Source organism: Gobio gobio (genome assembly GCF_949357685.1).
Source record: "Gobio gobio genome assembly, chromosome: 2".
Lineage (NCBI taxonomy): Eukaryota > Metazoa > Chordata > Actinopteri > Cypriniformes > Gobionidae > Gobio > Gobio gobio.
Genome location: NC_137098.1, coordinates 77,908,697 through 77,925,265, shown reverse-complemented (window position 1 = coordinate 77,925,265; position 16,569 = coordinate 77,908,697).

The following is a 16,569-nucleotide window of genomic DNA, read 5'->3' as shown; positions in this document are numbered from 1 at the left end:
TTGTCTTCATATCGTGTAGTTTCAACATAAATCTGTCTTTGATCAATTCACAGCAAGTCTTTGACGAAATGTAGTGGCAAAAACAATGTTGGGTTTTTCCTGTAACCCCCTGTTATTGTTTCCAACCACCTGGAGAATGCGAGTACAGGGTCAGACTCACAGCCCGAATCCAAGAAAATCCAAGAGTGTTGTCGTTGAATGCTTGTCGAATTTTATTGCAAATAAATATAAAGTACAAAACAAAAATGTCTTTAAACGTTCCTTTGTAGCGCTTGGAGTTCAGCTTTCTCAGCTTTCTCATACAGGCCAAGCTCCAATAACTCAGATCCAGGCCGAGGTCAAAGACTGTGGCTGCTGGCACGCCTTCTCCTTCTGTTCTCTCCTTCTGCGCTTCAAGCTCCAACTTATAGGATAGCGCCCTCTCTGGCTGTAGAAGGTGTACCACTCAAATGCAACAGAAAAGACAATTATAAGTAAATTATGAAACCAAAAAATAAACTCAAATGCGGCTCCTACAATGACCCTGTGGCCGGTTCTCCACTGGTCCTTCATGACCCTGTGGCCGGTTCTCCACTGGTCCTTCATGACCCTGTGGCCGGTTCTCCACTGGTCCTTCATGACCCTGTGGCCGGTTCTCCACTGGTTCTTCATGACCCTGTGGCCGGTTCTCCACTGGTCCTTCATGACCCTGTGGCCGGTTCTCCACTGGTCCTTCATGACCCTGTGGCCGGTTCTCCACTGGTCCTTCATGACCCTGTGGCCGGTTCTCCACTGGTCCTTCATGACCCTGTGGCCGGTTCTCCACTGGTCCTCCATGACCCTGTGGCCGGTTCTCCACTGGTCCTTCATGACCCTGTGGCCGGTTCTCCACTGGTTCTTCAAGACCCTGTGGCCGGTTCTCCACTGGTTCTTCAAGACCCTGTGGCCGGTTCTCCACTGGTTCTTCATGACCCTGTGGCCGGTTCTCCACTGGTTCTTCAAGACCCTGTGGCCGGTTCTCCACTGTTCCTTCATGACCATGTGGCCGGTTCTCCACTGGTCCTTCATGACCCTGTGGTCGGTTCTCCACTGGTCCTTCATGACCCTGTGGTCGGTTCTCCACTGGTCCTTCCTCTGAGCACTTTTGATAGAGACTGACCACTGCAGACCGGGAACACCCCACAAGAGCTGCAGTTTTGGAGATGCTCTGACCCAGTCTTCTAGCCGTCACAATCTGGCCCTTGTCAAAGATGACCCTCAAGATGGTTTTATTATTTGTATTATTGCTTGGTCCTAATCCTCTCCCGTAAAATCCGGCCCTGCATGTGTTTTAATTTGTATTATTATTGTTTCCTGTTTTACTTCATTGATTTTCTAATATGAAATGAAAAGTTCAAAAAATGTGTAAACCTATAACAGACAGACATGCTCGCTTTCTCTCTCGTTCTCTCTCTCCCTCTCTTTATCTTGTCTGATGGCAATTTTATCTACAGCAGTAAGAAGAATCTGACAATAACATTTTTTGGCCCATCATCCTAATGGTCAATAAACTGAAAGGTCAGTCATTTCAGGCCCTGATATTGCTCACGACGGTGGAGAGAATGGTCTGAATGCGAGGGCGAGAGATTGCTTAGCAAATCGCAATATGAAGCTTTACAGAGTCCCGTCAAGCGCTATAAGCTTTGATGGCGGGAAATTTGGGGCAAAACATTTCATCCGTTTACTGCAGGGTCCTCTCTTTCACACTCCGGAGCTGAGTAAAGGTCACACTTCATAACCGTGTGCTGATATCCTGCACAACACACATCTGAACCTTTCCTGTCACGTGCTCTCCCTGATAATGCTAGCATACATTAGCATTGTGAGATCAAATGTTTAATAAACATAATGTATTATGATGCCCTTCACACCTCTAGTGTTTCCATTAGGGGTGTAACGATACACTCATGTCACGATTTGATATGAATCGCGATACTGAACTCACAATAAGATATGTATCCCAATATTTTAAGCCAAAATAAAGAAGAGGGTTTTTTTAGTCTTACTTTTTTATTGTTATTAAAATATTATTATTATTATTATTATTATTAGCATATTATTATCAGTGCCCACAAATATTCCCCCATTGCATTATTATACAATATATTCAACATTATATATAGTCGTTTAATGTAATAATGTCACTGAAACTCCCAAAATGTAAATGTTTAGCTCATCCAAGAATTGTAATTCTGCATTTACTCACTCTCGTGTTGTTTTTGCGCGTCACACAATCTTTTGAATGTCCGTGTTTACTACAGTATGCACGTCGTGTTAAATATATCCCTCTTATAAAGCCATTGTGTCTCTTCGGAAGACTTGGATTTGGATTAGACACTCGATTAGTTCTTTTTTTTACGATGCCTTTATGCCATTTATTGGATCTTTTAAGTTTGAGAGGAATGGACTATAAATGGAGGGGCAGAAATCCCCATTTGTGTTTGGAAGTTAAACAAAAAACAACATGATGGTGAGCACATAATGACATTTGTGGTAGCCTACATTTGTAAATTTGTGTTTGGGTGAATTATACCTTTATAAATAGGCCGAATACAGCAAGTTGAGCCTTGGATAAAACAAGTCTATATCGCGAATCATATTGTTTCCATCAACGATACATATCGTCACATATTTATATCGCGATTTATAGTTTAACGATATCGTTACACTCCTAGTTTCCATGTACACACACACACACACACACACACACACACACACAAGTAGCCAATAAGTAAAGACCTAAAATCTTCATAGCTGCACCCTAGCAACCAGTTACAGAACCCTGGCAACCGCCCCATATACCATTGAAAAATAAAGGAGAGGGATATAAATGATTCAGAACCTCATAGAGACGCGTGGATTTGGCTCTTTTGATTTAGGCAAACATGCAGTCTTTAACCTGATAACTCTCTAGTTAGAACTACTGTATATCATTTGTTTTTGCATGTTCGGATGAGACGGGTTGAGTTTATGGCCAAGTGACCCTGAAATAAACATCGCAGAATAAACAGCAACTCATGAAACTCAGAGAACACACCGTTCCTGTAGAGATGGAGACATAAATTTGCTGAAATGCAGCAACCAATTTTGTTGTGTATATTTATTTATTTATTTTTGAATAATGATCACACAGTGTTGTGTGCGGATCCCTCGTCTGTCACTGAGAGTGATGAGAGATATCAGACTCATATACTGATGTACCTGCTGCAGGGCAGACGTGTTTGCTGCCAGTAGATTACACTGGATTTATTCATACCTGTCTTTAATACTCAGTTCTCACGGCACAGGCCTGGCTGAGCGAGAACACAGCAGTGCTTGAATAACTCATTTCAGATTAGCGGCAGAAGGACAATATTAAGCAAATGTCCAGCGTAACAGTTTAAGTGTCACTTGTGCTTTTCACCTTCTGTCATTGTGAGGGAACGAGAAAGGAAAAAAGAAGTACGGAGGGAAAAATAGATCAATATTTAATTTTCTCTGCTGGTGAAATGTGCAGCGTCTAATCAGCAGGGACTGGGAAGATGACACCAGGAATGTCAATTAGATGATCATCTCTCCTCTTCATCAGACACGTTACCCTGGAGGTCAAACCCAGGGTTCAGAGGTCAAATGTTTGCTAACTGTTCTGTTAAATGGGCCATTTACAGTCAAGGGGACAACCTAGGACTAGCACTTTTGGTGCATATCCAGGTTCGTTTGACGTCAGAGTTGGGTTCACTCGGTTCTGTGTGTGTTCTCACTCACTTTCCTGACAAGCGTACCGGATTGTACTGCTCATTTCTGCTCGCTAATGTCCTAATGCTAACCAATCAGACCTCAAAATGCTACTCAAAATACCACCATAATGAAGCAGGAAAAAGAAAAGTCACATGATCATTATTTTCATGATCGATCATCGCTGTGATTTTATTATTGGGTACTAGTGCCCAATCAGCACAAGCGGAGGCCTATATATCGCCACCTTGGAATTAAAAGATTCTTTCTTCATTTTTTGAGATATTGAGCTTAAAAGTTTTTGCATTCCAAAAAGCTAAAATTATATGGAGAACAAGTCTTGTTCATACATGAAAATGACAGAGACCCAAATGTATTATAAATGTACAATATCAAAATCCTCTCAAACTTGAAAATAGGGATTTTTGGGACAGGACAGATGAAAAAAAAAAACCTTCTAATTCTAAAAAATCACTTTCCACTTGGAATGATCAGGTTCTCTCTTGCAAAACATTAACCGACATGTATGAGAAAGTTCAATTGAATGCTTTCTATGACATTTATTTCATATTTTAGGACAGATATGTATAGTCTTGCTGAAGTTTAGCAGTGGTGCAGATTGAGTCCAGTGCAGATGCTCATTTAGGGAAGGAATATGGAGGATAATTAAACACGTTAGTTTCAGTTCCTTTAGGTTTAGACAGGAAGCAGCTCCTGAACATCTGACCAGGACTTCATTCCACAGAAAGTGGAATGCGTAAAATGTCTCTCTCTAGAGATCAGTATGGATTAAGACAAGTTTGTAGACAAACTCTGATGTTGGCTTGAGAAAATAGTATTAATAGCTTGAAGTTTGAAGGTTTTAAGTTTAAAATCGTTTTACATTTTAGTTTGGTAGTTTTAAAAGCTAGAATTTTATAGATAGATAGATAGATAGATAGATAGATAGATAGATAGATAGGTAGATAGATAGATAGATAGATAGATAGATAGATAGATAGATAGATAGATAGATAGATAGATAGATAGATAGATAGATAAAACCTTATAACTACAAGGTGGTGATATACGCTATATTGCAACGCCTGCCTTCACCTGCACATGAGCTTTAATGCCATCCCATTCTTCATCTGTAGGGTTTAATATGGAGTCGCCACCCTTTGCAGCTCTAACAGCTTCAGCTCTTCTGGGAAGGCTTTCCTCAAGGTTTAGGAGTGTGTTAATGGGGATTCTTCATTTGTGATGTTGGACGAGAAGGCCTGGCTCTCAGTCTCCGCTCTAATTCATCCCAAAGCTGTTCTATCGGGTTGAGGTCAGGACTCCAGTTCCTCCACACCAAACTCCTCATCCATGTCTTTATGGAGACGCTTTGAGCACTGGAGCAGTCATGCTGGGACAGGAAGGGGCCGTCCCCAAACTGATCCCACAAAGTTGGGAGCATGAAATTGTCCAAAATGTCTTGGTGAAGCATTAAGAGTTCCTTTCACTGGAACTAAGGGGCCAAGCCCAACCCCTGAAAAACACTGACTCTGCAGAAAGTTGACCATTTCTGTGACCCTCAGCATGCGCTGACCCCGCTCTGTGGCTGAGTTGCTGTTGTTCCCAATGGCTTCCACTTTGTTATAATCCCACTAACAGTTGAGCGTGGAATATTTAGTAGTGAGAAAATGTCCTGAATGGACTTATTGCACAGGTGTCCACCGATCACGACCCCACGCTTGAGTTCTCTGAGCTCCTGAGAGCGGCCCATTCTCTCAGTAATGTGTGTAGAAGCCAACACACACACACACACACACACACACACTCCTGAGAGCGGCCCATTCTCTCACTAATGTGTGTAGAAGCAAACACACACACACACACACACACACACACTCCTGAGAGCGGCCCATTCTCTCACTAATGTGTGTAGAAGCAAACACACACACACACACTCCTGAGAGCGGCCCATTCTCTCACTAATGTGTGTAGAAGCGAACACACACACACACACACACACACACTCCTGAGAGCGGTCCATTCTCTCACTAATGTGTGTAGAAGCGTCTGCAGGACTAGAGCTGGAGTTATACACCTGTGGCCATGAAGGGACTGAACACCTGAACTCAATGATTTGGAGGGGCGGCCCAATATTTTTGGTAATATAGTGTGTATATATATATATACACTAATATAGTAATATAATGTATATATATATATATATATATATATATATATATATATATATATATATATATATATATATATACGCAGTTGACTCACCTATGTTCCTCCACAGTTTTCAGCATCCCTTCGTCTTGGCTGGTTCCTATCCCAGGCAGGGATATGGTGGGAGTACTCTGGGTTTGGGCCCTCTCCTCGGACAGCCTGCCAAATACACATACTCTTTTACTCTGATCTGATTTTTTGCAAGTGTGAACTCGTGAATTGACGGATCTCCAAACTCAAACCACGCTGCATCAAAAAACAGGACTTGCCACAAGAAAAAAAGCAGAACAGCGACTGAAACTTGCCTGACAGCCTCGCACTCCTTCCTTTCCTCCACATTACTGAGGGGCAGAATCTCAGGCCTATTTTGGTGGCATAATGAGGCACAGAAGAATATCAGCGTGAACATTTGACTGAGGGCCGTAAACACCCTTGTCCAACATGCTTAAGGAACTGCCTGATGACTTCTGCAGCTGTGATTCATCTGGAATTATTCCCTCTTCGATCCTAAACCCAGAGATTGACGCTCATCTCCTGAGGGAGCTCAACTTAACAATCCCTTTCATTGTCACCAATGAAGAAACGGCCAGTGGCTCAGTCTGTTAGCTGTAATTTATTTATCTCTCTGTGTTTTTATGTTTCTTGTGCTGCTCCGGAGGCTTTCTAGATCATTGATTTCCCACAGGCAGCGGCCAGATGATGTCATAGTCCAGTTAGCACAAAACCGCCAATCACAGCTGCAGAAATGTGTTCAGAACAGAGTTTGAAGATACAGAACATGAAATTAATTTTCTTAATAATTGAACAAATACTAATATACAGTCATTTCATGTAAACCAGTAATGTCATAACCTGACTATTCATGATCCAATCAAACTCCAGTGGTTAAACTCTAGACCTGCTGATTATGTTTCACTTCAGAAATGTAAATTATTGTTTGAATGTTTTCACATGTTAATAAAGGATTACAATATTTTCTGAAGAGTAACAGCACTGCAGTGATGATCTGTGAACAGGGCTCTTAAAGGATCTTTGGATGAAATGTAGCGTGTGCCGCGCGCTCCGCCGTCCAGCATCCAGCTCACGCTCTAAATCAACACAGCCGACATTTACAGGAGAGCACTTGAAATGTCAGTGTTGGTGTTCAGCAGGTGTTTCTGTCTCACTTGAGTCTCCAGGGAACATGGGAGGGATGAGAGCGGATAAGGTTGGAAAATAATTGTTCTGTCTTCATATTGCATTCGCAGAAACGGTAAAGGTTCGAATAATGTCCGTAATCATCAAAATCTCTACGGTCACTTATTTGATTATAATTCCATATCGACACTTTTATTTATAGCGCTTTATACAGTACCTATTGTTTCAAAGCAGCTTTACAGGGATGCATTTCAGCTGTTGATCAGTGTTGAATCAGATCCGTTGTAAAGATCATCAATTATTAATTAGTTGATTTCATCTATAAAGCAATTGATGTTTTTTCAAGCAAGTGACGTGATGGAGTATAATGTGTTAAGAGCTCGCTCAAGTACTGGAGATAAACCATTTAGTGCTTTGTAAGTAATAAGCAAGATTTTAAAATGTATGCGATGTTTAATAGGGAGCCAGTGCAGTGTTGACAGAACCGGCTAATATGGTCACACTTCCTGGTTCTAGTAAGAACTCGAGCTGCTGCGTTTTGGACCAGCTGGAGTTTGTTTATTAGGCGAGCAGGGCAACCACCCAGTAGAGCATTACAATAATCTACAGCTCATCAACATTACAATAATCTACAGCTCATCAACATTACAATAATCTACAGCTCATCAACATAACAATAATCTACAGCTCATCAACATTACAATAATCTACAGCTCATCAACATTACAATAATCTACAGCTCATCAACATTACAATAATCTACAGCTCATCAACATAACAATAATCTACAGCTCATCAACATTACAATAATCTACAGCTCATCAACATTACAATAATCTACAGCTCATGAACATTACAATAATCTACAGCTCATCAACATTACAATAATCTACAGCTCATGAACATTACAATAATCTACAGCTCATGAACATAACAATAATCTACAGCTCATCAACATTACAATAATCTACAGCTCATCAACATTACAATAATCTACAGCTCATGAACATAACAATAATCTACAGCTCATGAACGACTCAACTCACTGTTCAGCATTTGGCATTGAGAGCATGTGCCGTAATTTAGAGATATTTTTAAGATTAAAAAAAATTTGTGGCTAGAAACGTGGCTTTCACTGCACTGTATCATAACTATTCAGTGTTTTCATCCATATAATGTTTATTTTAGGTTTCAGACATTTAAATGAAATTCTATACTAATAAAAAGACATTTATAGTTTCGATGGAAGGTGCAATAATAATAAAATGTTTTATTTATATTTATGCATCTGGCAGACACTTTTATCCGACTTACAGTGCACTTGTTACAGGGTCAATCCCCCGGGAGCAACATGGAGTAAAGTGCCTTGCTCAAGGACACATATATCAGATACACATTGTGCAGGAAACTATAAAGTTGACACTTTTCTTCACCCAGTTCACCGGCCACTTACTTTTATGTATTTCGTGAGAAATGGATGAAGTTTCGTGCTGAAAATCCGCCAGATGTGACTCTGAATTTTGGTGCTAACTGACGTTGCGTGTTATAGATCAGCTAAACATGATCATTATAAAGGTGTTTAAATGACAAAATGCTTTCACTTCCACATATTTGACAATTGGAATATATCATATAGTTCATGATATTATTAAAGGGTTACTTCAGCGATTTAGCATTCAGCTTTTTATCAGTAGAAACCCGGTAGTATATTTGAATGGTCGTGCTTCCCCTCCCTCATATCCCCCTGAGACGAGAGAATTATGTATTTTATGTCTGGAAAAAAGCCTCAGATGACGCAAATATCGTCATTTTGCGCCATCAGAGGCTTTTTTGGCCAGAGGCTAGAGACTACAGCCAGCTAGTTCCACATGTTTTCAACTCGCCCACAGGGGTTGGATCTCACTCACAGAATGAAAGACACAGACGTTAAGCTTCCATAGGCATGAACTGAAAACGCGCCAGATTGGACACACACTGTGCGGCCGTGACAATGCGGCTGTGAATGAATGCCGGGCGGCCGTGCTAATTTTAGTTTCGGTTTAAAATTAGCGCCAATTCAGGCCGGGTTGCTTGAATTGTGGGTTCATGAAAACACAACAACAAAACAGTACAATGACAAACTCACTTAAATTGGTGTGCTTTGTGCTGTGACACTCATTCAGCTCGTGCTGTATTGAGCAGACACGTTCAGTTTATAATTGCAGTGTCTATTCTCAAACTGAACTAAATGATTTTATTACTATACAAATCTAAACGACGGTGGGGGCGGTGTCATGGTGGGCAAGTGATGTAACGGTAGGCTTGGGACTGGCCTCGTAGGGCATTCTGGGAGTTGTTGTCTTTCATCCATATGAGCCAAAAATAAATTCCCTGGCTTTTTTCAGTCTAGAAGGCACCAACTTCTAAAATAATTTCATATTTCTACTACACAAATGACCCAAATTTAAATACACATGCATCTTTCCAGCGCCGAAGTGCCCCTTTAACAAATGTGAGAATTTGTTAGTTATATCGGGGGAGACTATGTGTCGAATACACACAGCACAGGAGAATCACTTACAAGCATTTAATTAGTTGAGCTTCAGGCTGTTTGAGAAAGAGAGAGAGATAGTGTGAGAGAGAGAGAGAGCGAGAGAGAGAGAGACACACAGGAGGAAGGTGATCTGATGGGGTTTGGCGTAGAGTGAAATAAAGGATAGGGAGAAAGACTCGAATTCTCAGCGTTATTTACTTCTTTCGCTCTTCTGCATGTCAAACAGGCCGAGAGGAGAGACGCAAATAAAAGCAAAATAACAGCCTGTGGGTCTGAGCGTTGAGCTGACGCAGCTCCGTGAGCCTGAAGACGACCTTAAAGGCCACACAAACGCTGGCTGACTCAAACACGCAGCAGATTCAGTGTGTGTAGATGCACATCATGCTGCATTCTGCTCTATAATGGTTGCTTATCTCAAACTGTCCTTCTGTTTCTATAAGGACTCTGTCTTGAAGGGCTTCACGCTCTATTAAAAACACAAAAGGAGCTCAATGGCCGAGATCCTTTTTACTTATTTTTTTGCACTGTAGTACTGCAGGAAGGCACATATAAGTGTCAATGTATTTTTATTTGCCATTATTTAGCATCTCTCGAGTCTAACACTGGTCTGTCATGCTGCCATTTCTTTGGCTCTAAAAGCCCAAACAGACTCTGACATTATAAACAGACTCACTCACATTTCTCATGCAAATATATTCACACAACAGATTTGCATTATAAACGGAATGCTAATCCTTCCTGGTGTAATTTGGTGAAGCTAGAATTTCATAGAAGCTGAGAGTAGACAATGCCACTTATTAATTTGTAAGGACGGTGTTCATTAGAAAGCACAACAAACAAGCAGACACGGGAGAAATGTGAATCTCTCATCTGTGAGGAGCAGAGGAGCTCTTCATCCCAGCAGCCATTAAAAGCACACAAATTAAAGACTTAGGTTTATGGGAATAACGGCTGGACTCCGGAAGATTAGCAGCGGATTATCTGTGTGTCTATCTATCATTTGCATAGAGGCTATTCTTCTTAGGATGTAACAAGTACATCAGGTGCTATAGGAAGTGTTCCTGGTTCAGACTGACCTAATTTATGCAGCCATTTAACTAATTTCTGTGGTGAATAATCCACTCAATTAAGGGGTTGGTGTTACCAGAAGCCATCAGAGGCAGAAGGTGTGGGAACACTCACCCTCATTAAGCCGGGAGCTGCTACTAGTGTGTCTTGTAAACCGAAGCTCTCTGACTCTTCACACAGGGCATGATTCTGGATTCTCTGCTTTTATTGTTTTTTTGATTTCTTATGCATCTTTTGTGATTATTTTATGATTATTTGAATTCCATTTCTATGTAAAGCATTACTTTATTAAGTATAAATAAACTTGCCTTTCCTAATTTGAATAATATAAATTGATAATGTTCGATGTGTATGCCACAGTAAAGAGATGTGTTTTTAGTCTAGATTTAAACTGACAGAGTGTGTCTGCTTCCCGTACAATGTTAGGAAGACTGCTCCAGAGTTTAGGTGCTAAATAGGAAAAGGATCGACCGCCTGCAGTTGATTTTGATATTCTCGGTATGATCAACTGGCCAGAGTTTAGAGAGCGCAGTAGACGTGATGGAGTATAATATGTTAAGAGCTCGCTCAAGAACTGGAGATAAACCATTTAGTGCTTTGTAAGTAATAAGCAAGATTTTAAAATGTATGCAATGTTTAATAGGCAGCCAGTGCAGTGTTGACAGAACCGGCTAATATGGTCATACTTCCTGGTTCTGGTAAGAACTGGAGCTGCTGCGTTTGGACCAGCTGGAGTTTGTTTATTAAGCGAGCAGGGCAACCACCCAGTAGAGCATTACAATAATCTACAGCTCATGAACACATCAACTCACTGTTCAGCATTTGGCATTGAGAGCATGTGCCGTAATTTAGATATATTTTTAATATGGTAGAATGCAGTTTTACAGATGCTAGAAACGTGGCTTTCAAACGAAAGATTGGTATCAAAGAGCACACCCAGGTTCCTCACTGACCACGAGGACTGAACAGAGCAGCCATCAAGTGTTAGACAGCATTCTAGGCTACTACTTGTGGAGCTTTTTTGGTCCAATAATAGTTTTTTCAGAATTAAGTTGCAAGAAATTACTAGTCATCCCATTTTTTATATCAGCAATGCATTACGTTAATTTGTGAATTGGTAAGTTTCGTGGGGGGCGTGAAGAAATATAGAGCTGAGTATCGTCAGCATAGCCGCAATTGCTAATTATATCTCCCAGTGGTAGCATGTACAGGGTGAAGAGCAGCGGTCCTAGCACTGAGCCCTGTGGTACTCCATACTGAACTTGTGATCGGTGTGACATCTCTTCATTTACTGCTACAAACTGATAACGGTCAGATAGGTGTGATTTAAACCATGCCAATGCAATTCCACTAATACCTACATAATTTTCAAGTCTATTCAGAAGAATGTTGTGGTCGATAGTATCAAATGCAGCGCTAAGATCGAGTAACACTAATAGAGAGATACAGCCACGATCGGATGATAAGAGTAAATCATTTGTAACTCTGATGAGAGCAGTCTCAGTGCTATGATACGGTCTAAATCCTGACTGGAATTCCTCACAGATACCATTTCTTTCTAAAAAAGGAGCATAATTGTGAGGACACTGCCTTTTCTAGTGTTTCTGACAGAAAGGGTAGATTTGAGATTGGCCTGTAATTTACTAATTCTGTAGGATCAAGTTGTGTTTTTTAATAAGAGGTTTAAAAATAGCCTCTCCTATAGCAATGAATTAATGGAATTGTTGCTCAGGGTGTCTAGAGCACGACGTCTGATGTGATACTGTAGTAGACGGTTAAATGGTTTTAATTTTCTTTCCAATAGAATCAAGTAAAGAAATTCAAAAAAGTCATTACTGCTGTGCTGTTTGCAAACGTCAGAGTCTTTCTATCTTACATTCAGTCTGTCTGTCATCTGTGATGATCTCTTTCTCATTATTCCAATAAAAGCAATCCAAGGGTGTAAATAACATTCGTTGCACAAAGACTCAAATCATATCATATTGAATTATGTAAACTCCACCACAGTACGAACCCTGCTGTGCCCCATACGCATCTTTCCACCTCAATCATTCAAATCTAACCGATTCGGTCACAATCATCTCACTCTGCACATAATAAAGTTCTCCGAAACACGTCAGTGTTGAACCGACCCACACACGGGCAGCACACACAGTCTCATTAGCTCTTATAAAGAAGTCAGTGACAGCTGTGTCTGTCTCAGCCTCTGCTAATCTACTGATGTGTTTGACATCGTCCTACATTCGTTCTTCCTCTATCAGCCGCTGCTCATCTGATGAGCGTGTCTGTGCTGAGAAGCTCATATAAATGCAAACAGCGATGCATTGATTTTACTGGGATTTTTCTGCATTTCACATGTCAGCCTCATAACGAGAATGTGATGAAGGTGAACGTGTGAATGCTTTTCATCCAGAACTTACTCTGTGTGTGTCTGTGTTTCAATTCTGTAATGTTCTTTTTTTAATTTTCTCCTAATCCATGTTCTTGTGTAGGGCTAAAAGAATGGAAATAAAATTGAAATCGCAATAAGACTTAGTACGATTATCAAACTGCTATTCAATCAAATAAATATCCTTGCACATACACTGTGTAATTTACATGTTCATTTTCATGTTAGTGTAGTTCACTTACACTAGAGCTCTAGTAACTAAACAAGAACTGAGAGTACTTGATCATTAACTTTAGATGAAATGTAATCGTTGCCATTGTTGTGCTTTGATGCTGAATGTTGAAGTGTGTGTGACTCAAGCATGATCAATTACAAGATATTGTCACGAATAGGGGATTATGACCTAAGTATTAGCAACATTTCAAAAAAATCATTATTTGACATGAAATATAGCTATTTTACATACCATTAACTTTATATATGTAAATATAATACTTCCCTTCCTTTGAAATCAAATAACTGTGATTTTTTTGTTGCATCGCTGCATCAATAGGAAGATAATTATAATAATATAAATGAAGTTCAAGAGCCCGACCAAATGGAACATTGATCTCCATAATGGTGACTAACAGAGACGAAAACAAAAACATTTCAGGAAAATCAACATCAGTTTATGAAGTCAGTTTATGTGATGTTCTCTCTAATGTTTTGGTCGTATTGGCAATTCAACATTCAAGATGACTTTGGGAAATGAGTGAATGCAAAAAGAGAAAGAAAACTTCCTCCAAAAGTGGAGGAAATGAGTAAGAATCAGTTCATTTTGACTTGGGTTTTCTGATTAAAAAAGGGGCGCAGACAGGGCACATCTATACTCAGCAACGATTTTCAGGTGCGCTGTTTAAGTCGCTGTTTAACAAAATGAGGTTTTGTTTTATTCTAATGAGGAACTGGTGTTGAAAACAGGACAATGGCACAATTCAGTGTTGCTAATGAGAACTAGAGTTTTTTGGCCGCTTTCCTGGAAGCTTCGCAGAAATGGCTGACCACAGCCCAGAACAATGTCAGTTATTTACACAGAAGCGGCCGTATCCAAACCTTGATAACATGGGCTAACAAGCAATTCAACAGCCAATTACAGGCCACTTTTTTGTAACTACTCATTGCATTTTCAAAAGTGGCTACAGTCTACTTGTGGTCACTTTACCATCGACAGTTTTCACTACTTTCTCATTTCTATACATCAGTTTGTCTGCTCTCGTGGGTTAGTGGAGGAATGGAACTCTGCCTGCTCTTGCCTCGCTGGACCCATGAGAGAGAAAACGTATCTTGTTGTATTATTTATTAACGACTCCAGATATCATGGTTATACATGCTGTAGGTCTCCCTCCTGCCTTCCCTGAGCCTCAAAGCAATTAAAGTGGTGCAATGAAACTGGGCAGGTCATGCTAGGCTAAACCTGCACATTCGTTCACGCTTTAACTCAGCTATCTTAGGCCTCAGAGACCAGGGGCTCTAGTTTAATCTCACCAGGTCAAGAGCTCACCCACTGCAGCTGTAATCCAGCAGTGAGAGCTTTAGCATTTCTCACATGTCAGCACAGGGACCTTTACAACAATTAACTGCAGTAAGTGCAGTTTTGTGTAGCACTACAGTTAAAATATTTTTAAATCTTCAGTTTTACTAATGAATAGGTTGAACTCTGTCAGTAACGTCACTTCCCAGATAGCATGGTTGAGTTTTGATCTTAACCATCATTTTGACATTTCAAATGTTTAAAGTCCGTTGGATCAGCATTGAAATGTTGAGGAAAGTCCACAGCACACATGGGTGGAGACAGTGGCATTGAACTAACAGTGATTTGTAGTTGATGGGCACAAGATCATGCAGGAATGCGTCTCTGGAGAACACTAGTGGGTGAAAACTTTTCATGCGTTTTGGCCATTAATTTACACGACTACGACCTTTTGGTGGCCTGGGAATGCAAACTTTGAAATCAAAGTGCACGATTTTGAAAACACACGATGGCTACACAATGTCATGTTGTTGTTTTTGACGTATGCCTACCTACACAACGTCATTTCCATAATAAACAATGTTAATATTCTGGAAAACAAAAAAGCGGCAAAGACACAAATTGGATCTGAACATTTGCGATACACAATGTAGAATTTGTATCAAATTCCAAATGGAAACAGAAAGAATCAGATTTGGACTGACAGTGTGAACGCTTCCTCATCTAACGTGGCGTAACTCCAGCCTTTCTCTTCATCGTTCTGAGCTCCGTGAACAGACCCAAAGAAACATTTCTACATGTGAAACAAGAAGCTAATAAACACACGATTACGATAGTATATGGTTTGTGTGTGATTTTCATGCGAATGGTGCGATTTTCATATCAGTAATGGATGTTTACATCATAGATGCTAAGCAGGTGTAGCGATTAGCTGCGTATACATTACTAAATATAACATTTCAGCACCATTATATGACTAAAACCCACATTAGATTGTGATCGGAATTTAATACAAACACTAGTGAGTTGAGTAAAAGCATAATTTTAATCTTTTAAATTGTGTTATGCAGCTTGATACTAATTGTAGCTCTAATACACCTGTCACGCCAGGAGATATTCTATTGCATAAACTAATTTGTTAAAATAAGTCACATAAAGTCCCAAGAATACTTTTTTGGTTTGTTTTCTCGAAAGATGAGATAGTAGGTGGATCCATGTATTGTGGGATCAAAGTGGTGTAGATGGGCAAGCCATAATGCCTTTTATTAAGTTCAAATTTATTTATATCCATATACACATATTAGCATCTTAGCAGCCTTCTCTAAAAACTCACATGACATGGTCTTAAGAAATGCTTCACCAAATTCATAGTTATAGAGATAACATCCTCAGATTTTAAATTAAGCATCACCACACTCGTTGCTTCACTTTAATTGTGGTTATAAGTTGTTAAACCACATCCTCATAATATTTGTATACATTAAAAAAAATATCAATAACAGTCTGAGTAATTCTGAGTATTGAGCTGTAAACTCTCAAGTGTTGGATTTCTAAATATATGTTGTCATGTGTCTATTCAGAATGACTTATGAGCAGAAACCTTTTTATTTTGGTTATGTCATTTATGCCAGAACGCTTGCCAAAATGAGGGGAGTGCAGTGAGAAGTTAACTGATCTCCATTCCGTTTAGTTTGTTCCCACTGAAACACAATCACACAAAACTACATCTTGTGTTTACGAGAAAGTACTATTTTGTGATATGTAAAGACATTAAGGTCTACATATGGTGAATCTGTAGCTTTTAAGAAATTTTCTTTGAAAAAAAAAAACCTAAGCTTTTATTCTACAAGATAAACTTGTCACTAAAATGCTATGTAATTTCATGGGAAATGAACTGATAATGGCCAAAGTTCATAGTTTACCTCCAACACACCTGTCTGGAAGTTTTCCATTGACCGTAATGACCTGGATTTGCTGCTTCAGGTGTGT